Raw genomic sequence first — 23,478 nt, 5'->3', positions numbered from 1 at the left:
GATAAACACAAGAGAATCAAATAACACTATAAAAATGGGGATCAGAGCTAAACAAAGAATTCTCAGCTGAGGAATATCTAATGGCTAAGAAGTACCTAAAAATGTTCAACATCCTTTATTCATCCACCTCACACAAGTCAGAATGACTAAGATCAAAAAGTCAGGTGACAAGAGATGCTGGCGAGGATGTGGAGAAAGAGGAACACTCCTCCAATGTTGGTTGGATTGCAAACTGGTACAACCACTCTGGGAATCAGTCTGGAATTTCCTCAGAAATTTGGACATTGTATTACCTGAGGACCCAGCTATACCTCTCCTGGGCATATACCCAAAAGATGCATCAATATAGAACAAAGACACATGCTCCACTATTGTTCAAAACAGCCTTATTTAAAATAGCCAGAAATTGGAAAGAACCCTGATGCCCTTCAACAGAGGAATGGATACAGAATGTGGTACATCTGCAAAATGGAATACTACTCAGCTATTAAAAAATGACTTCATGAAATTCATAGGCAAATGGATGGAAGCAGAAAATATCATCCTTTGTGAGGTAACCCAATTACAGAAAAACACACATGATATGCACTCTCTGATAAGTGCATATTAGCCCAAAAGCTCACATTACCCAAGATCCAATCTACAGACCACATGAAACTCAAGAAGAATGCCCCAAATGCCATCCATTTCAATAACATTTCAGTCCTTCTTAAAAGGGGGAACAAAAATATTCATAGAAGGAGATATGGAGACAAAGTTTGGAGCAGAGATTGAAGTAATGGCCATTCAGAGCTTGCCCCACACCTGGGGAACCAGCATATATATATCCACCGAACCTAGGCAATATTGATGAAGACAAGAAGTGCATGATGACAAGAGACTGATACACCTGTTTCCTGAGAAGCTCAGCCAGAACATTAAAAATCCAGAGACGAATGCTAGTAGCCAATCATTGAACAGAGAACGGGGTCTCCATTCGAAGAGTTAGAAAAAAGGATTGAAGTGTTTGAAGGGGTTTGCAACCCCATAAGAACAACTATACCAACCAACCAGAGCTCCTAGGGACTAAACCACTACCCAAAAAGTACACATGGGCAGAACCATGACTCCATCTGCATATGTAGCAGAGGATGGCCTTGTTGGGCACCAATGGGAGGAGAAGCCTTTGGTCCTGTCAAGGCTGGACCCCCCCGCCCAGTGAAAAGGAATGCCAGGGCAGGAAGGTGGGAAGGGGGGTGGTTGGGGAGGGGAACACACTTATAGGAGAAGGGGAGGGGGACGAGATAGGGGGCTTATGGATGGGAAACTGGGAAAGGGAATAACATTTGAAACATAAATAAAAAATTTCCAATAAAAAATAAAAAATAAAAACGTATGTTTTAAGTGAATTACCCCGTGCTCTTATATATGCTTTATATATGTCAAAGTTTCATATTTTTTGATCCATTCCCAATTTTTGCTACACTGATCTGGAAAGCATAGTCTTGTTAAATGCTATGATATACACCTTTCATTCGGTATATATAGTTCACAGTAATTGTTCATTATGACCACTGTTCACTCTTTCTGTTTTTCTTTAGAGTGTATCATTACTATCTTTTCCTATTTTGGTTATGACACTTTATTATTCATTCATTCTGTTACAAAACTAGTTATAAAACCTAGTGCAGTGTGTAAAACTAAATGTGATCTTCTACACTTAGCTGACCATATACACAATATAATTACAGGCTACACCTATTTTCATCATTCTGCAAATAACCCCACATTTATGTGTTTTTATTACTTTCACATGGGATTTCTTAGCAAACAAAATTTAAACGTGTGGGGCAGAAATACATTCATCTACAGTTGTCTTTACTGTTATTAAGTTGTTATAAGTTCCACAGTAATAGAATCTCATTGTTTGGAACAATCAGCTTAATTTATTATTATTAAAATTTTTTTAACAATGACTACATTTCCAAACACATGATCAAATTCTTTTTTTTTTTTATTAACTTGAGTATTTCTTATATACATTTCGAGTGTTATTCCCTTTCCCGGTTTCCGGGCAAACATCCCCCTCCCCCCTCCCCTTCCTTATGGGTGTTCCCCTCCCAACCCTCCCACCATTGCCGCCCTCCCCCCATAGACTAGTTCACTGGGGGTTCAGTCTTAGCAGGACACATGATCAAATTCTTTAATTGTTTCTTGACTATCATTCTCTTTTGGTGGAAAGACAAATTCCATTTAAATCAACCTTACTGAAGTGATTATAAAGTTATGTGTTAATTTCTTTATTTTTAATCTTCTTAATACATAAAACATTTAAAGGTATATACTAATAACTTTCACTATAGCTGTGTCATTTATTCTATTTTCACTGTTACTGCTTTTACATTAAAATATTTGTCATTATTCTTTTTTTTTCCGGAGCTGGGACCAAACCCAGGGCCTTGTGCTTGCTAGGCAAGCGCTCTACCACTGAGCCAAATCCCCAACCCCGTCATTATTCTTTATTGCTATTGGCGCTCGATATTTAAAACTTACAGTCAAGTTATCTACACTCATACCACCTTTCATTTCAAGTGATATACTTGAACTTTAATTCTTTCAGGTACTATAAATTTTGTTTTCTGATACATTTGCATTGCACAGGTGTTTCTTGACCTATTTCTTATTTTCAGAATCTCTTGACAGCACTATTTTGAGTGTTCCTCATAGTATGCACTTCTTTCCTCATCTGACGGTCATTTTCTTTTTGTTATGGCAAGTTAGCACGTGACCACTCAAGTTCTCTGATGCAATCTTTCATACGAATTTTAAGTAGTTCGTTCTACAGACTCTTTTCCTTTTGTTTTACGAATTTCACCTGGACATGATTGAACATTCAACTCCTTCAATGCAGACTCCATTATACCAAGCTTGAAAATAATCCGAATTTTCTCTGAATCTCACATGTTCATTTTGTTGCTCTAAGGACACTTTTGCTTACACATTTAATGTTTGCAAACCTCTGTAACATTAAGACTACCCTTTGCTGACCTCTAATTTGCTAGATTTTTAGTGGTCCATATAATCATAAGTATCAATACTACCAAATTTGTATATTCTTCCAGATGAATCACAATGTCAGTTCTATCTGAGCTCATCTGACAGCCCCAAGATCAGACAGGTTTATTTTAGCTCTTAGCTGTCTAAGCAGAGAATGATGAAGGAAGAAGAGAGGTAGAGAGAAAAGGGAGGAGAGGGAGAAGCATCAGAAACACATACTTAATACTCAATTTTGTTTCAGTTTTAATTTATGTTTTATTTTCATGTTTCCTCTAGCACTTTCATTTTTTACATTTTCATTGTATCTCACAGAAGAAAAAAATGTTAAAGAATGAAGATGGTGTTTCCTTCTCAGTTCTAAACACTGTGAGATGATAGAATATAAATTAATTTTTTTTTTTTTTAGTTTTTGCTTTTTCAAATTGAAGAAAAGCTATTCTGTCATTTACGGTAATCATTATTTCTTTCCTTTTTTTTCCCTCTTGTTATTTTCTGGGGGAGTTCATGTGAAATTCTTATAGAAAGTTGACAGATCACCTTGCAGATTTTGAGTAAACATTGTTTTTGAATTCAGATATAACAAATATTTAGAAGACAGGCTTTCAAACACTGAGTGATATCTGTCATGTAACTAGAAGATAGCTTGTTTGTTTCTCCATGTGATAGTGAATTACTCAAAATATGGGTCTTTTAACTCTTTCAATGCTAAAATCTATAATAATTCTTGACATTAACGATTTTGTAACAATATGTGAAATATAAATGGTAGAAGGAATAAATAGATGAACCGTGGCTGTGTAGTTAGTTCTGTAAATGGTGTAGCGTCTGAATCATTTGTCAAATATCCTGCTCAGGTAAATGAATGCATTTCCAGTATTTTTCAGTATCACAAAAGAAAAGACAGATTTGCTTGTCAAACATCATTTTTCACTAAAATGTGCTAGAGTAAGGCCAGTGAATTGTTTGGTATTAAAAGCCAATATTCCTCTTTACAACCTGTATAACCTCATGGGATTAACCTAACTCATGGCGTGTATGGTGTGTTACAAAACTGAATAGAGTTAAAATGGTTGTTTATTAGGGTGTATGTTGGTCTTAGCAGGGATTACCTTGGGAGTTATTGCCATAATACCATCTGATTCAGACAGATTTAGAAGTAAGAATATTTCTTTTACTGATTTGGAAGCCAACTGACAATGTGAAACATCATAGCAAAATGGGTCAATGAGAAACACCAAACTATTTTGTTCAGACTTTTAAAAATGACATCAATTTATTTATAAATAGTAAGTAAATAATCGATTTTCAAAATCAAATATTTTGTTTATAGCATCTCTGCTATACTAAGATTTGATCATAATTTTGGATTTTAAAGAGATAATTTATGATTAAATTAACATGAAAACCAGAGGATTTCTTTGTTTATGAGTGTTTTTCTTGCTTGTATGGATGGGTACCATGCTCTTGGCCAAAGGAACTCAGTGCCTGTGATCTGCTAGAATTGAATTTAGAGAGAACTGCGAATCATCACATAGGTGCTGAGAACTAAGTCCAGGTCCACTGTAATACATCGTCCTGAGGCTGAACTACCTCTCCAGTTCAAAGACAGTAGAAAATTACACTTTGATTTTTTTTCAGAAATCCTGCCATAGCCATAAGTAATTTGGATTTTATTTCCTTTTGGGACTCCCTCCAATTAATACTTAGTATTTGTGTATTTAATCAATAGCGCAAACATGATTGTACTCAGGTAACACAAATTTCTACAAGTGACAACCTTTGTAATAACTAGTTTTATTTTCCCACCTTCTGAGTAAGATTATTTCCCCAGTGGAAAAGGCAGTAGCTTTTATATTGACATATCGCCAGAGACCTGTTCTGGCTGGAGAATGAGGTAGAACAGAGTCAGAGGAAGACTAAAGACTGATGATTCCTGGCCTTACAATCTTATTATTTGTGCTTTAAGGGGGTGCTGGATTCTTATTATTTGTGGTTTAATAAGCACTAGTTTCTTACTCGCTGGCTTTCTTACTATCCGTGCTAAATTTAATAAGTGCTGATTTCTTACTCTGTAACTCTATTTGGGCTTTAATAATCGCAGATTTCCTTTCTCTCTCACTCAAGGACTGCTCACTGGCCAGGCAAAAGGCTAGAAACTAATTAACTCCTTGTGAGCCAGAGAGTAAAGAAAGAAAATGAGTTAAAATCTTTTAGACAGGCAACATGAACAGATGCACACACATTCTAGACATGCCCAACCACCTGTGTTATCAAGTCTCCACGTTCCATGCCTACTTACATGTACACACACCTATACTTAGAAAAGAACATACATATACTTAGACAAACTCATGCACATACACATATACATACTTGCTGAATGGTGCAAAGGCACCCATGAAAAAGGTCAATTGAGCAAGTGTCAGAACAGAAAGAACTCATTCATTCTGAGTGAAAAAGAAGCTCCAACCTTTATTGTTCAGAGAAACAAAAAACTTCTATCTTTCTATTGCTGAAAGTAATAAAAGGCACCTAAGTAAGGCAAAAGCCCCATCTCTGAATTGGTGTTAGGACAAAAGCTCTTCCTCTTTATTGCTGAAAGAAAATAGTCTCTGCTTTATTGTAGTTCTTAATCCTTATACTTTCTCAGAATAAATGATCACATGGTTTTCCAAGCATCATTACATTCTAAAAGTATATGTCAAGTTTGAGACATAAATTCAAATCATAAAACAAATAAGGAATTACAGCAGAAATTTGTAACATGTATTTTCTATAAGACTAGTACCTAACTAAACATTCATCATCTATATTCTAGCTCTATAACTTAATAAAAACTTTAAAGCAATAATTTTTATATTACAAATCAACATGGTTTTCCTAGAAGGAAAATCATTTACTATGTGTCTTAACTAGTTTGGAAGCTTTGTAAAGGTGAATCCAGTGAATATTTTATTTTTTGACCTTTTACCTACAACAAATTACCCATTAGTTTATAATTTTAGTTATCAGATAAGGGTTTCACAATTAGCCTAGAAGCAATATTTTCCCTGACCCTAAATTTGAGGTAACCCAATCACAAAAAAACACACATGGTATGCACTCATTGATAAGTGGATATTAGACCAAATGCTCGAATTACCCTAGATGCACAGAACATGTGGAACTCAAGAAGGATGACCAAAATGCAAATGCTTCACTCCTTCTTTAAAAGGGGAACAAGAATACCCTTGGGAGGGGATAGGGAGGCAAAGTTTAGAACAGAGGCAGAAGGAATACCCATTCAGAGCCTGCCCCACATGTGGCCCATACATGTACAGCCACCAAACTAGATAATATGGATGAAGCAAAGAAGTGCAGGCTGACAGGAACTGCATGTAGATCTCTCCTGAGAGACACGGCCAGAATATGGCCAATACATAGGCGAAGGCCAGCAGCAAACCACTGAACTGAGAACAGGACGCCCGTTGAAGGAATCAGAGAAAGGACTGAAAGAGCTTGAGGGGGCTTGAGACCCCATAAGAACAATAATGCCAACCAACGAGAGTTTCCAGGGACTATGACACTACCCAAAGACTATACCTGGACTGACCCTGGGCTCCAACCTCATAGGTAGCAATGAATAGCCTATTTAGAGCACCAGTGGAAGGGGAAGTCCTTAGTCCTGCCAAGACTGAACCCCCAGTGACCATGATTGTTGGGGGGAGGGCAGTAATGGGGGAGGATGGGGAGGAGAACACCCATATAGAAGGGGAGGGGGAGGGGCTAGGGGGATGTTGGCCTGAAAACCGGGAAAGGGAATAACAATCGAAATGTAAATAAGAAATACCCAATTTAATAAAGATGGGGAAAAAAGTGTTCCAAGTCTTTTATTTATTTATTTATTTATTTATTTATTTATTTATTTATTTATTTTTACACTCCACATTTTAGTCCCCTCCCGATCCACCCCCCAACTGTTCCACATCCTATACCTCCTCCCTCCCCCAGTCTAAGCTTGCTTTCTTATTCTAGTGCAATTAGCCCATGATACATGAAGGTTTGCAGAGCCCTAATTGCAGCTTTCACACTATAGAGACTATAGAAGACCCAAAAATTGTATAAATGTAGGAATTCTATGGAACATAATTAGGAATTATGAAATCATTTCTTTGCTATGCAAAGAAATTAATGATTTCATAATTCCATCTTCATTAATGAGCAGGAAATCTGCCCAATAGGGTGAGCTAATGACCAGGAATTGTTAGAATGTGTAATAATGACAGGAAAGGCATATCCACAACAAGAATCAAATGAGATCTCTGAAGGCCTTGCAGTTCAGAGTTTAACTATCCAAGCAATGCAAAATGAGGGTCATCTCCAGAGAAGTCACCCGTTTGTCTTTAGCCTTTCCTAGATGGCTCCTGATCATATATCAAAGTCCTAAATATTTGCTTGAATTCTTTCAATAATATTGTATTTGAATGACCATACAGCTCCAACTGTATACTCAGAAACTATACAGATTGCTTACCAAGATTCTGTTTGAAGCAAATGAAGACATTACTTTATCTGTATTACAGTACTTTTTTGCTTTCTTTCTAGTTGGAATGATGGATGTCAGTGTCAGTGTTATGATACGAGGCAATGGATAATGACCAAAATTGAGGGTAGAAGTTATTAATGTGAGTGAATGAATGAGCCCAACAAAAGACGTTAAGATAACCAAAGAATTGAAAAACCCATGTGCTTAAGTACATAAGGTTAAAATCAGTTATTTTGAAACAATGATGTGTATACCAAGAAGGTTGTTGTGAATAAGTATGGCAGGACAAATGGGTAGGGCTGTACTATACTTGATTAGGATATGTGGGCGATTCCCAGTCTGGCTAAAAGTTTCAGATAATGAAAAGAGGTAGCTTGTTCTGTGTGATTTGCATTATTTCTTGCCTGCCCCGTCCTTTTTAGTCCCTTACACTTTATTTGCTTAACTGCAAATTATCTTAACATTTTAAAATTAAGTATGTTGGTTATAAAAAGTTAAGTCTGATAATGATAAATTTGATCTAAACAAATTAGTGTGATACAATGACTAGAGTAGATATTTTGTATTTATTGATCCATTAAAAGATATTTTCCACAGTAATCAGAGTGCTAGTTGGAGATTTTTGTCTCTTCTATAAATGTATTTTTATATAATCAAATCAAATCTCAATAGTCAGTGATCCAATATCATTATTTATATATCATCTCTGTTTCTGTCTCTCACTATATATAATGTATCACATAATATGCTATATGTTAACACAGAATAATTATATCAGCATATCAGCATGGAAGGACAGGTAAAATCCAGTTAGAATGAGGGAGCCTGCATGTGTCTCACCTAGGCCCTGTTCATTAACGGTATGGTTGTATAGCTTGGCATTTTTGTAGGAATTCTAAAAGTAGAAGCGGGGGCTGTCTCTGATTGTTTTGCCTACTTTTGGCACCAATCTCCTCCTAATGGTTGCCTAGCCCAGCCTTTTCATACAAGGGTAAGTGCTTTGTTTGGTTGATATCTTCTGGTGGACTGCACTTTTCTAAAAGGGAATGGAGGAAGAATGACTCTGGGGGAGAGGAAGGAGGAAGGAGGTGGAGGAGAGGAGAAAGGGAAGAATGAGTTTGAGGAATATTATGTGATAGAAGAGTAAATAGAAAAATTACATAAGAGTTCTAGTTGTTTCTAAATATGTGCAGATATCTCCTTCACTGACTCAGTGAATTTAAAAACATCACTTGAAATTTATTAACGGCCTGAACAAACTAAGGAAAGCTGATAGCAAGAGCAATAGTCTTCTTCAGGAAGAGCTTATCAATTGAGTGTCCAATATCAAATGTTTAACCCTGGAAACATACGCATAATTAACATTATACAGACCAAACAGGTTTTATATAGAAAAATATGTATATACATATATACACAAATACTGATTAATGAAAAAGAAATCATTACTTTGACACTAAGTAATCAAGGGTATTTGGGGTAGTTTGGATATGGAAGAAAGGAAGAAAAATTGTCTTCATAATCTCAAGAAAAATGTGATTAAGCCAATCATGCTTTCTGACATCTTTTTTTTTACCTTAAATTTTTTCCATCTTTATTGAATTGAGTATTTCTTATTTACATTTCAAATGTTATTCCCTTTCCCGGTGTCCATGCTAACAATCCCCTAACCCCTACCCCTCCCATTTTATATGGGTGTTCCCCTTCCATCCTCCCCCCATTGCTGTCCTCTCCCCAAGAATCCAGCCTTGCCAGGACCAAGGGCTTCCACTTCCACTGGTGCCCTTACTAGGCTATTTATTGCTACCTATGCAGTTGGAGCCCAGGGTCAGTCCATCCCCCTAATCCCTTCCCCTCCCCTTCTTTATGGGTGTTCTCCTCCCCATGCTCCCCCATTACTGCCCTCCCCCCAACAATCATGGTCACTGGGGGTTCAGTCTTGGCAGGACTAAGGGCTTCCCCTTCCACTGGTGCTCTTACTAGGATATTCATTGCTACCTATGAGGTCAGAGTCCAGGGTCAGTCCATGTATAGTCTTTAGGTAGTGGCTTAGTCCCTGGAAGCTCTGGTTGGTTGGCATTGTTGTTCATAAGGGGTCTCGAGCCCCTTCGAGCTCTTCCAGTCCTTTCTCTGATTCCTTCAACGGGCGTCCTGTTCTCAGTTCAGTGGTTTGCTGCTGGCATTCGCCTATGTATTGGCCATATTCTGGCTGTGTCTCTCAGGAGAGATCTACATGAAGTTCCTGTCAGCCTGCACTTCTTTGCTTCATCCATCTTATCTAGTTTGGTGGCTGTATATGTATGGGCCACATGTGGGGCAGGCTCTGAATGGGTGTTCCTTCTGTGTCTGTTTTAATATTTTCCTCTCTATTCCCTGCCAAGGGTATTCTTGTTCCCCTTTTAAAGAAGGAGTGAAGCATTCACATTTTGATCAACTGTCTTAAGTTTCATTTGTTCTAGGCATCTAGGGTAATTCGAGCATTTGGACTAATATCCACTTATCAATGAGTGCATACCATGTGTGTTTTTCTGTGATTGGGTTAGCTCACTCAGGATGATATTTTCCAGTTCCAACCATTTGCCTACGAATTTCATAAAGTCATTGTTTTTGATAGCTGAGTAATATTCCATTGTGTAGATGTACCACATTTTCTGTATCCATTCCTCTGTTGAAGGGCATCTGGGTTCTTTCCAGCGTCTGGCTATTATAAATAAGGCTGCTTTCTGACATCTTTAACACCAGCTTCATAGCATTTAATTTTATGTTTTACAGTTCAGCCGTTGTGTTCCTCTTGTCCCCACCTCCCATAGTTTCTTATACCATTCTTCCTTCCCCTGTCTCCAAGAGGATATAACAAAGGTGCTGTTTCTTTAAAATAATTCAACTTGATTCTAATCTTCACCACAGGTCTGAAAAACACAAAGCATAAACAGAAGAAAAAAAGCTCAGAAATAACAAATAAGTTGATCAAGGTCAAGAGCATAATGTCTAATATTTGAAGGTATAATTTGGAAGCAAAAGTGATTACTGTACCACTAAAAGGATTACTGTAAACAGCATGTTCATCAAATATTAATAAGACCTTCGAAACTACCCATAACAAGAACAGAAGATAAAATGAAAGTGTTCCTCTGGAAACCGCTCAAATTTAACTTCAGCATTTAATCTGATTTCAAATACAGAGATAATATAGTTTAACACTGAAAACAAATTGACTGGCTATAGATGAACTTTATGTGAGAATAAAATGAGATACATTACATTATTGAGGTTTGTTTACCTTAATTTTATCCATCTGGAGTAAATTTTTCATGAAGAAAAAATGTGATTTAGTCAATCATGCTTCCTGACATCTTCAACATCAGCTTCACAGAACTAAGGAACATTGAAGCAATGTTATTGCTCTTCAGAAAAGTGACAGTATGCTTTAGCAAAGCTACAAAATATAAATTAGACAAGACTCCTCCCACAAAGTTCAAAACTATGGACAATGCATACATAAATTGTGCACAATTGGCTATAGAAATTTCTTTTAAAAATTCGTTAGATTTTTGAGAATTGCATGCCTTTTGATCATATTTATCACCTCTCCCTCTATTTTTCCCAGCTCAATGCCTGCTTTCCTAACCCATCCAATATAGTGTAGTATATATTAAATCTGAACAGATACTGTTTTATGCTGCCCAAATATTCTTGAATGCAGGATCTTCCGTGGGTGAGTGATCAATTTACTAGAGGCTTCACACAGAGAAGCCAGTTCCTGCTTGTCCTGGCTGCTAAAAATTAGCCAATAGCTCCTTGGCTAGAGGTAAAAGTTCATGCCCATTCCCCTACTCCATGCTGGTATTTGGTCTGTCTTGAGCTTTCAGGGATCTTGGGCATATTGTTGCAAGCATTGCAAATTTAATTTGTACAGTTGTTCTGCCGAGTCCACAAAACACTGGTTCCTAGTCATCTTCTGCATTTGGATCTCACACTCTTCTCTACCACATCTTCAGCAATTATCCCTGAACCTTGGGAGGAGGATTATACTAGACATGCTCCAAACACTCTCAGGAACAGTCTTATAGTAGAACACTCAAAAATAGGAGGCTCATTCCATGTACACAGTTATAGGCTGCTAAAAACTGACAATAGATTTTTGTTAGCTACATTTAACTCACCTTTTCTGTGGACTACAGGTTATACATGAACTGAATCAAAAACACAAACTGAGACGAATGTAACTTTTAAATTATGCTTTAAGTATAGTAAGGAAAGAAGACTACTTAAGAATTTGGAGGACATCGAGCATGCGCAAATGTAAGAGGATAATTGAAAACTTAAATTTCAGAGATAGGGGATGATCTATGGAAAAATAAGTAGATATGATTTTAGTAAAGAAAATGGAAACCAATTCACAGGTCATATAACAAATCACTTAGTCACAAAAGGATTTCTAAATTTTAGGGAGACATATTCATACATTGAGAAATTAGAGAGATGCCAGTGTTCCTTAAGAATGTTAAAGAACAACATACATTTAAAAGTTTCACAAAGAGGGTCTTCAACTAGAAAATGATCATTTTAAGCATTGTTATTTATAACTTTATATTACAAAATGATCTGAGAGCTATACATCCCACAAGAGCATAGACTCACATCATATCAACTGGTAAGAGTTATCAAAAGGTAAGTCACATGATAGTGTTAGCTGAATTCCCATGTCCAACAGTGATTTAATGTGCTCATGGGTTTTATTTACAAAGGTAAAGATGAATTTAATTAACTTCATTCTCATAAAGACAATAATATTTTTCCACATGATATTTTCAAGGAGTATAGGCATGATTTATAGACATGAGTTGGATACTTTGCATACATTGTATGAAAAATAGTCAACAATTTGAAAGAAATTTTTGAACAACTATATCATCTGGAACACAATGGTTTTGAGCAGTACATCTGAAATGAAACATTACAAAAGTTGGCTTCAGATTCTGTCTTTGGCTTCCTCCTGCTACCTGTTATTTATGAGTTGGGTATGCATAGAAGATGGCCACATGTTGATTTGACTCTTTGCAATGCTTTTTCTGCCACTAACTACTACCTTCATGATTTCTACTAATATAGTTGCCACAGCTGATGAAGAGACTTCTGCTATAAACTCTTCTTTTCTGCTTCAAAGGGCGGTGAGGTAGGAGTGGGTGGGTGGGTGGGGGAGCACCTTCATAGAAGCAGGAGGAGGAGGGATGGGATAGGGAGTTTGTGGAAGGGAAACCAGGAAGGGGAAAACGTTTGAAATGTAAATAAATAAATAAACAAACAAACAAATAAAATAACCAATAAAAATATCTCACCACAAAACTGCTGCCACTACAGTTAGCTTTCTAGTAGGAGACATGTTAGAAAATAAAATTTCCTAATGTAGTCTTTAAAGGAGGAACTATTTTCTCTTGACTACTATAAATGACTAGAGATGTTGAAATAAGAAAAATGAGACATATCCTAAAAGTCATAAATTAGATCTCTAAATTATTGTTCCTAATATACATGCAATGCGTTAACCAGGTTAGCCATGCATTTGTGTTAACCAGTTCTAAAGCACAGTATCATTTTTTGACTAATTAAAATAATGATTAATTTTAATGGGTTGTAAAATGACCTTACCAGCATTTATAACATTGTTTAAAATAGAAAACTCATGTATCCTCAAATTAAGATATTCCATTAAAGATTTAGTATTTAGGTGAGTGGAGTAGAGTCTAGGTTGTGTCTCCTGGAGCTAGAGTTACAGGTGATCATGACCCACCCAACTTGGTAGCACGTAAAACTGCTGAGCCATTTTTACAGACCCAAATTAATTTACTTTGAATGAGATTTTAAAATGTAGTGTAGTTGTAAGTTAGGCATTGTCTTTAGCATCTTAATCACCTTACTTTCATTCATAGAACTACATTATTTTGAGCATTAACATTATAAAATGCATCATAATGTTTCACTGTATACTTACGTGCGTATTCTGTATATGATGATTGGCTCCTTGAATCAAAGAATAATGCCTCTTTTATAATATCTGGAAATTTGATTGCAAATTATAGGAAATCAATGAATATTTAATGAATCAGTGATTTACTAGATAGAAGAAACAAGAATACACTGATTAGATATATAAATATTCAATTCCTTCCATGCCAGTATTTAAAATATAGTAATAAAATCTGAAATCTGAAATGAGGTTTACCAAAGAGAAAATTCATCTTGCAAAACAGGAATAAACAACCACTGGAAATAACACATATAGGATAGAAAAGTCCCATAAGGCATATATATATATATATATATATCAAAACCAAAGGCTTCGGAGGACCATTTTAGAATGTCACTGGCATATAAGCTTAGACTGTATAAATTATATTTTATACTGTAGGTTTACAAAACTTTATATGAGAGAATAAATTGGGGTATTTCCAGTTAATGTACATATGTTTATGAAAGATATGAAAAGGAAACTTTAGAAGACTAAAGATACAAGGACTAGCATGTATTTTTAAAAGTAAAGTGTGAGTTCCATTTGGGTAAGTTTGTGATATGATTAGTATATTTAGTTTTTGAGACAAGGTTTATTTTTGTAGACCTGGAACCTACTGTGTAGTCCTACCTGCCTCTGTCTCCTGAGTGCTAGCATTAAAGGTAAACACTCCCATACCCTGCTTCATTATCAGTCTTGCATGGAGATACACTTGAAAAATTGATGTTACTCATATTCACAATAAATATTTGAATAAAGTTTATCATGACAAATTTTTTCTTACCAAGCTAGTAATTTAAGATTTTGTACATGTTGGTTTGTTTGTTTCCTTCCTAAACAAAAGGCTCACTTTTTAAATGTAGGTATCTTTTATTTTATTTTAATTTCAAAATATTTAACCATAGATTTAAAAAGTATGACATGAATTCTGAAGATGATGTTGACAGATCACCTGACAGGCAGTTATTTGAAGTTCTCTGGGAAGATATCAAGTTGTTTTTATTTCTTTTTTCATTCTATTAGATCAGGGAAGTTTCTGAAATATTTGACAATAAAAACTAATCATTTTCAGTGCAATTTTTCTGTTTTGAATTTGGTCAGCAGCTTGCGAAAAAAATCCTGGAATATGACTACTTTATACATTAGCCAGTATGAAAGATAGTATCAAAGTCAGTACATTCTTAAGATTTCTTCCAATTCCAGGATTCAGAATTTAACATATTTATGGAATGCCTTATGTAGCTGCAATACATGTATTAGCTATACAACATGCAAATCACAGTGAATATATCCATCTGTCAATTTCATTATGATGATATCAGCAAGATTATTTCTTGTGCTTTTTGAAATTTACAATAGTCTATTGTATGAGTAGTCACTCTAATGCAGAATAGTACATAACTATCTATATCTATAACACTAACGTAGGACATATTTATCAATGTTTCTACAGCTACCTCATCAACCTTTAGCAAGATCATCATTTTTTCTTTTCATTCTATATATGAAAGAGATAATATGGTATTTCTTTTATATTTCCTGACTCATTTCACTTAACCTGATGATTCTTGTTAATGACACTATTCCATTGGTGCATATGCACTTCATTTTCCTTATCAAGTTACCTAGATTATATCCACCTCCTCATTATTTTGCATAAACTTGAAGTAAACAGAGATACAGAGTATCTTCGATATATTAATTTCACTTTCTTTGAATGTGTACCCAACAATGGAATCAGTGAATCATACATTACTTTTGTGTTTAATTTTGAGGATACCCATAATATTTTCTATAATGGATGTAATTAACACCTTCTGCTTAATAGTAGAAAAGAGTTATCCTCTCTTCATGATAGGATATGCTTGCCATTGCTTTAAAATTTTTAATATGTCATTCTAAGTTGAGTTAGTTAGGGGACATTTCATTATATATTTAATATTTATTTATTTTATTGTTTAGTAATGTTGAAGTTTTTTAATAAACCTTATGGTAATTTTCATGTATTCTTTTGAGAAATATTTACTCAAATTATTTTCCATTTTTTATATCATGAAACATGTCTTCTATATTCTTGAGTAGTTTCATAGTTTTAATTTACATCTTTAATCAGTTAAATATTTTACAAACAATATAACTTAATCATATTCTTTCTCCTTTTCCTACTTCTCCCAGATACTCTCCATCACCACACTGACACAACTAGTCAATGATTTCATTTTTTGCATTTTAGAGATTATAAGTGGTGCATTCTCTCTCCCAATTCCTTCCTCTAAACCTTCCCATCTAGTGATACTTGTTCTCTTTCAAGCACATGACCTGCTTTCACATTAGTTGTAAAATACATACCAGCTCAGTCTGTAAAATGTTACTTGTATGTGTGTTTACAGAACTGACCATATAGTATTATATATCCAGTTTGTGTGGTATTAGTCCCCACGAATGACTGTTTCTTCTACTCTCAGCATCCTGTAGTTTCCTTAGAGTTCTTTGTGTACTATTGAAGCCTCATGCATGTCTACTGTTGTTGTCTTGATTCACCTCATGGTGAAGCAGTAATGTTGTTGAAACTTTATGGATTTTCTTCTTATCCAATTTTATGTTCTTTCTTGCTCTAAAATTAAACCACAAGACTACACAAAAAGTCAAAATAAGCAAGCAAACAAACAAAAGACTAGTAAGACAAAAATATGAAAACAAATGAAACAAAGGAGCACACAAAAGAATACCATGGAGCCATGTTGTTGATCAGCTACTTCTGGGATGGGACTGTCCCAGGAGTGTGGATGATTTATTCCATTGGGGGAAAGTTAATTTCCTTTTCCTAGAAGGCGTGAATTGCAAATAGCTTCTTGGTTAAAGACAGGAATATTTTTAATTATATTTTTCTTTGATATTTTATGTATTTACATTTCAAATGTTATCCCCTTTCCTCCTCTCTCATACCCCTCTCCCTGATTCTGAGAATGCTCCCACTCCCACCCACCCATCCACCCCACTTTCACCTCAATGCCCTAGCATTCCCCTACACTGGAGAAGTGAGTCTTCACAGGACCAAGGGCTTTTTCTCCTACTGATGCTGGACAATGCCATCCTCTGCTACACGTGTGGCTGGAGTCATGGGTTCCTCCATGTTTACTCATTGGTTGGTGGTTTAATCCCTGGGAGCTCTGAGGGGCCTGGCTAGTTGATATTGTTGATTTTCCTGTGAAATTGCAAACCCCTTAAGCTCCTTCCAGTCTTTTCTCTAAGTCCTCTTTTGGGTCCCCCTTGTTTAGTCCAATGTTTAGCTGCAAGCATCCTCATCTGTATCAGTAAGGCTCTGGCAGTCTGATGGTTCCTCAGAAAATTGGACATAGTACTACCTGAGGACCCAGCTATACTCCTCCTGGGCATATACCCAAAAAATGCTCCAACATTTAACAATGATGCATGTTCCACTATGTTCATAGCAGCCTTATTTATAACAGCCAGAAGCTGGAAAGAGCCCAGATGTCCCTCAACAGAGGAATGTATACAGAAAATGTAGTACATCTACACAATGGAGTACTACTTGGCTATTAAAGATGGGGATTTTGAGGAGACATCCCATTTAGGACTAGTAGGAGTGAATCTTGTAGCTGGGTACCTGCTATGCTTCTCCATGTTTAATGACATAATTAAGTACTGTCTTCAATAATAGGTACTTACCATTAGGTTGTGAAGAGGAACCAATAACATCAGCAGTATCCTCTGATACTTATTTCCTGTGTGAGATGTTATGGAAACTCTTTGGCCAATGACTCAACAAGATACAACTTCTTCCTGGTATTGGAGGTCTTACCTGACAGCATAGGATGTTGGGTTGTGACATTTGCTCCCCAGTTATATGATGATTCTATTGATACTCATTTTATACATGTGTCTATCTTAGGAAGCTTCTATAATAGTCAGTTTCCATACGGTTTTCAGAAGGTCTTTTGTTAGTTTCAGAAGGTCCTACTGTGAACTTAGACCGCATAGTTTCTCCTTTATCCAGCTCTTCCAACCTACTTCACATTTACTTCTTTAAAATAGGTTCCTCTTTATCGATCTTTAACACTCTATTTCCCCTTCCTTGGAAGATACCTTTCCTCTCTTTTACTAGCTATCTAAGTTCAGTGGTTATTCTAATTGAAATGCATATATCTATAGTTTATAAGGTAACATCTACTTGTAAGAGAAAACATGCCATATTTATCTATTTGGTCTGGGTTCCCTCACTCAAAATGATTGTTTCTAACTTCATCCATTTACTGGAAAAATTCATTCTCCTTAACAGTTTCATAGCATTCTTTTATGCAAATGTATCACATTTTCATTTTGTATTTATCAGTTGTTGGACATCCAGGCTGTTCCCCATTCACATTTATTATGAATAGACTGTCAATGAACAGAGTTGATCAATACTATCCCTGCAGTAAGGTGTGGAGTACTTGGAGTATATACCCAAGAATGATGACGCTATATCTTCAAAACCTGACAAGGCTGCCTACTCTCCCCCTATCTATTCAATATAGTACTTGAAGTTCTAGCCAGAGCCCTTAGGCAATAAAAGGAGATCAAAGGGATAGAAACTGAAAAGGAGAAAGTCAAGTTATCACTATTTGCAGATGATATGATAATATACTTAAATCAAACAAATCAGTAACCTTCCTCTACTCAAAGGGTAATCAGGCTGAGAAAGAAATCAGGGAAAAAACACCCTTCATTCTCTGGTAGGTTCTGTGAGTTACTGGTGAGTCCCAACGTAATGGAGATGGACTGGATGAAATATATACAAGGGTCAGCAAATGAAATAACTATGGTGAACATGGAATTTAGCTCTACACCAAGAAGCCAAGTCTCAAAATGATAGAGGTGAAGTGGGAGGAGGACATGAAGGAAAGTGATGGCAGCAAATTTAAGAGAAACTCTGGAGATACATTGATGGAGCATTGGAAGGGGAAAAAACAGGTTGCTTTCTTGAGTCCCAGTTCTAGATCCTTGGTAGAGAACTGTTCTGTACCATAGCAGGGAATTACACAGGAATGGAGATGGTCTAAAAGAATTGTATGAAAGAGGCAAGAGGGAAGAACTTGAGGTACCTGTGTCCTTGGTCTGCATGAACCGGTTTAGGCCTCAGGGGGTGGAGATTTTTAATTCATTTGTTGTGGGTTATTATAAGTGATGAGATGGGGCCTTGTTTTTCATTCTTCTGCAGTTGGATCAACATTCTTGTTTTCTGTAGTATAATAGTTTGCTAGATCTGTCTTAACCAAGTACCACTGACTGAGTGGCCTGTCATAAATGTATTATCTCATAAGTATGACAGCTGGAAATCAGAAATCAAATTGTATTCAGTGTTCTATCATTGTGAGATCACTAGTGAAGAATTTGTTACAGATTCTTATCCTTGACTTGGAGATGACCATCTTTTCTTTAAGTTCCTTCACACAGATTTTTCTATAAGCATGATTGCTTTGGGGCCATTTTTGTTTGTTTTTTATAAATAACATTAGTTTGTATTAGGGTCTATTCAAATAGTTTCTTTTTAATTTCATTGTGACTATAAATATTCTATCTTCAACAAGGTCATACGTTAAAATGTTTGGGGCTCAGTGTTCTAACATATAATTTTGAATGGGCATAATTCAACTTAACCAATAATCTCAGATATAAACATCCTGTGGCCTCAAATAGCATTATGAAAAAAGGCCTGTGAGACACAGCATTGTGGCAGATTTAACTGATGTGAAACCTCAAAAATTATCTTTCGTTTTCTTTTACCTATTGATGAGACTCCTCAAATTGAATGATGGATTATGTTATAATTACAAATTCTATATTACATTAGAGAGAAGAAACATTTCTCTCACTTCATTTTCTTAGGTTTGTTTTAATGTTGGCATTTGCCAAGGATCCAGATCCATCTGGTAGTCTAAAAGATTGGAAGCATCCCTTGCTCCCTCATTCAAATGAAAATAATTGTTGACCAGAAGAAAATACCCTGGCAATTGCCAATACACCTTAGAATATGAAGTCAGCACTTCTTTTTTTTTTTTCCATGTGGAGAGGTTTAGTGAGGGAAGAAGAGTAAAAGAGGGGAGAAGTAAAGATCAGCCATTAGCACGTGGAGGGAAAGGAGGGGCGGGGATGAAGGGACAGGGACAAAGAGGACATGAGAGCAGAGAAGCGAAGTCAGCACTTCTTTCAAACTAGATTGTCTTTTACATGTTTATTTTATTATATATTTTCATAAATCAACCACCATTCATGTAACAACAGGAAGGTTAATTCTACTGAAAATATATTAAAGCATAATGTTGAAGCTAGGATCTTATGATATGTAGTATTCTTTGATTTTTCAGAAAATGAATGTCATAAAATTACATTTCTTTTCAAAAGTTGAAAGAAGGATTTTCATAAACAGCTTTTCAAATCTGACAAGAATTGTTTATTCAGCATTTATGCACAAGACACTTACTTTGTGTTTCATTCTATAATAGGTACCATGAGGATATTCACTATAGGGTGTATTTTCTAGTTACAAGGAAGTTAATTTAGCAGAGAGCATATATATGTTTATAGAAAACTCGAATTTAAAGGAACATCCCATAAGTGTTTTACCAGAGGCAAAACAAAGAAAACATAGTCAATGCAAGAGGTCTTTGAATTCTGGCTTTTTACTTTTACTCAATATTCTAGAGGGTGAGCTTGGGGAAAATTTACAGCAACATTTTGAGAACTGATTTTTGAAAACAGAAGGTCAAATATGGTCACAGGAGCTGATAAACAAGTAGAGTTATTTGTCTGTGTCAATGGAAATGTGGTTGCCTTAGTTCAATAGTTCAATCAAATATCCTTAATATCCCTAATCCTCCATCAGCCTAAACGGATCATAACCATATCCTTCTCAGGCCAAGCATACAAAAAACTGCCAGGAGAACGGAAATGAAACTAAAATTACTGCTATTTCATAAAATTTATGATGCCCACAATTCTATTTAAGTTAAGCTGATATAAAATAAAATGGCTTTAATTAAATGTGTGGCAGACCATTCATAGCTTTATTTCTGGGGTGTAGAGGATTTACTCCATGTTGTCTAATATGGTTGACAAGAGTTCTTGGTGAATGAACGAACCAAAAATAAAAATAAATTAAAATGCTGTGATGCTTTCTCTCAATGAATAAGCTTGGAAAAGATTGTGAAATTTAAGTTTTGAGAGAAAACTCCATGTTTCTATGGTAATAAAGATCAGCAGCCTGTGCCTACCATGATTATACATTCCAAAGCTCATTTCAACTCCCACTAAAATTCTGTAGCTGCTAAGAAAGGATTGGATTGTTATCCACATTGCATAAAGCATTTTCAGTATAGGTAGATAATAAAATTGCGAATAACTAAAAAAGCAGTTGCTATAATGTTTTCTGTAACTATAAACAATTCATTTTAAACCTATCCATTGAAGAATTGGGAAAATGAAGTCAAACTTCAGAAAATGACCTCTCCTAGGTTCTGGCAGCTAAGAGAACTCCCACTTTGAGTTTTTCTCCCCAGTTTATTGGTCTTCTTAATACATTCATTATCTATGAAATATTCAGAATCAAAGATTTTACATAACGATTTAAGCACAACGAGGATGAATGTTCCACATTTAAACATGTGCACTCTGAAGCTCATCTCTCAGGATTTGCCTACTAGCATAGCCACATATTAGTTCCATGATTTGCCAAATACTGAAATGTGCTGTGCCATGTTTGCTCATTTGTCAAATGAAGATGACAGCATCTTCAGCCTCCAGCCTCAGAGAATTGGTATGAGCACTACATGTGTTTATATTTGTGAAATTCATAGAAATATGTTTACAGTTTATTACTTTAATCATCTAAATAAATAGTTTAAATATCTCCCACTGACAGACTTGGATTTTTTGACTGGGAAGGAAACAATTTGTATTGCCTATTACTTCCATATTATTATTCATCACTGAAGGAAGTCAAGACAGAAATTCAAGAGGGCAGAAACCTGGAGGCCATAGGTGATGTAGATGGCATTGAAGAGTGGTACTTACTGGTTTGCTCTTCATGGCTTGCTCAGGATAGAAAGCATTGAATTTTACCTATGCTTCTCCAAATCAAGAAAATTTAGATGAGCTTCGTTTTTGTCTCTTACTTGCTGAGCTCTTGTTTACTGTTAGTCATCTAGTATCCTGACTATATTGATAATCTCCCTTCATTGGAAAGTTCCTGTTGGTTTCATCAACCTGTAAGAGCAATTACTACACCCAAACTTGCCAGTGATTTCTTCTGAACCCCAGAAATGTGGTATATTAACTTTCAGAGGTCCATTAAATAATAACTTAAAATTATAGTTGTTTAGTATATTTCCCATCTGAAGGAAATTATATAGCTAAGAGGAGTTCTTAGTGCTTTCATTTTAATAGTTAGATGAACATGTAATTAAATTTTAGATTTGAGGAAAAACAAAAATAATGGATAGAAAAGTAATAATTAATTCTGAGTATTTGTTTTAATCTTAGTTAACTTTCAAGCATGAACTTATTATTATTATTACTATTATTATTAATTATTATTATTTTGTATTTTGGGTATAAGAAGATAGCAGTCTAAGAGACAGCAAGAAAACACATTCTTTTTATGTTCACAATCATTTATTTGCAATATTGTGGACACATTTATTCTAAAAACTGAGTGCCTATTCTGTTTCACATAACATATAAAGCCAGTGCATCAAAAATAAGCTTAAGAGTACAGACGGGAAATTTCTCAGATACCACAGGAACCAGTTCTCTTTGATTCCACATAATGTCTCCAATTTTCTTCCTCTCCTTGCTGTAATATTGCATTCTCTTTGAAAATAATGCATGGAGTCCACTGCCTCTTAAGGCACCACTTGGTAATGATGACTATTGATGGTTCTTCCACTCTCGCTGCTCTTGGATACTTTTAGAGGCAATTGCTGGTATTCTCATCTGAGAGAACTATACTGACTAGAGATGACATTTTTACCAGGGATTACTGATATTGACGTTCCTTACATGTCAGTTTCAGGCTTAAACACTCACTGTGTCATGAGAGTATGTATGGAAAGCTCATCACATTTACTTCTTTTTTTTTTCCTCCATCTTTATTAAATTGGGTATTTCTTATTTACATTTCGATTGTTATTCCCTTTCCTGGTTTCCTGGCCAACATCCCCCTAACCTCTCCCCTCCCCTTCTCTATGGGTGTCCCCTCCCCATCCTCCCTCCATTACGCCCTCCCCCCAACAGTCTAGTTCACTAGGGGTTCAGTCTTAGCAGGACCCAGGGCTTCCCCTTCCACTGGTGCTCTTACTAGGATATTCATTGCTACCTATGAGGTCAGAGTCGAGGGTCAGTCCATGTATAGTCTTTAGGTAGTGGCTTAGTCCCTGGAAGCTCTTGTTGGTTGGCATGGTTGTTCATATGGGGTCTCAAGCCCCTGCAGTTCTTTCAGGCCTTTCTCTGATTCCCTCAACGGGGGTCCCGTTCTCAGTTCAGTGGTTTGCTGCTGGCATTCACCTCTGTATTTGCCATATTCTGGCTGTGTCTCTCAGAAGTGTGTGTCTGTCAGATTGCACTTCTTTGCTTCATCCATCTTATCTAATTGGATGGCTGTATATGTATGGGCCACATGTGGGGCAGGCTTTGAATGGGCATTCCTTCTGCCTCTGTTCTAAACTTTGCCCCCCTATTCCCTCCCAAGGGTATTCTTGTTCCCCTTTTAAAGGGGTGTAGCATTCTTGTTTCTTGCAGTAAAAGGTATTAAATGTAGCATTTTACAAAGTATAGGTAAGAATTCTCTCACTATATTATATCCCAGACCCACTTTACATTGTAATTTGGGACAAGATTGTAAGACTTT

This window comes from Rattus norvegicus, chromosome X (assembly GCF_021556685.1).
Source record: "Rattus norvegicus strain SHRSP/BbbUtx chromosome X, alternate assembly SHRSP_T2T, whole genome shotgun sequence".
NCBI classification, from domain to species: Eukaryota; Metazoa; Chordata; class Mammalia; order Rodentia; family Muridae; genus Rattus; species Rattus norvegicus.
This window is presented reverse-complemented; position numbering follows the sequence as displayed.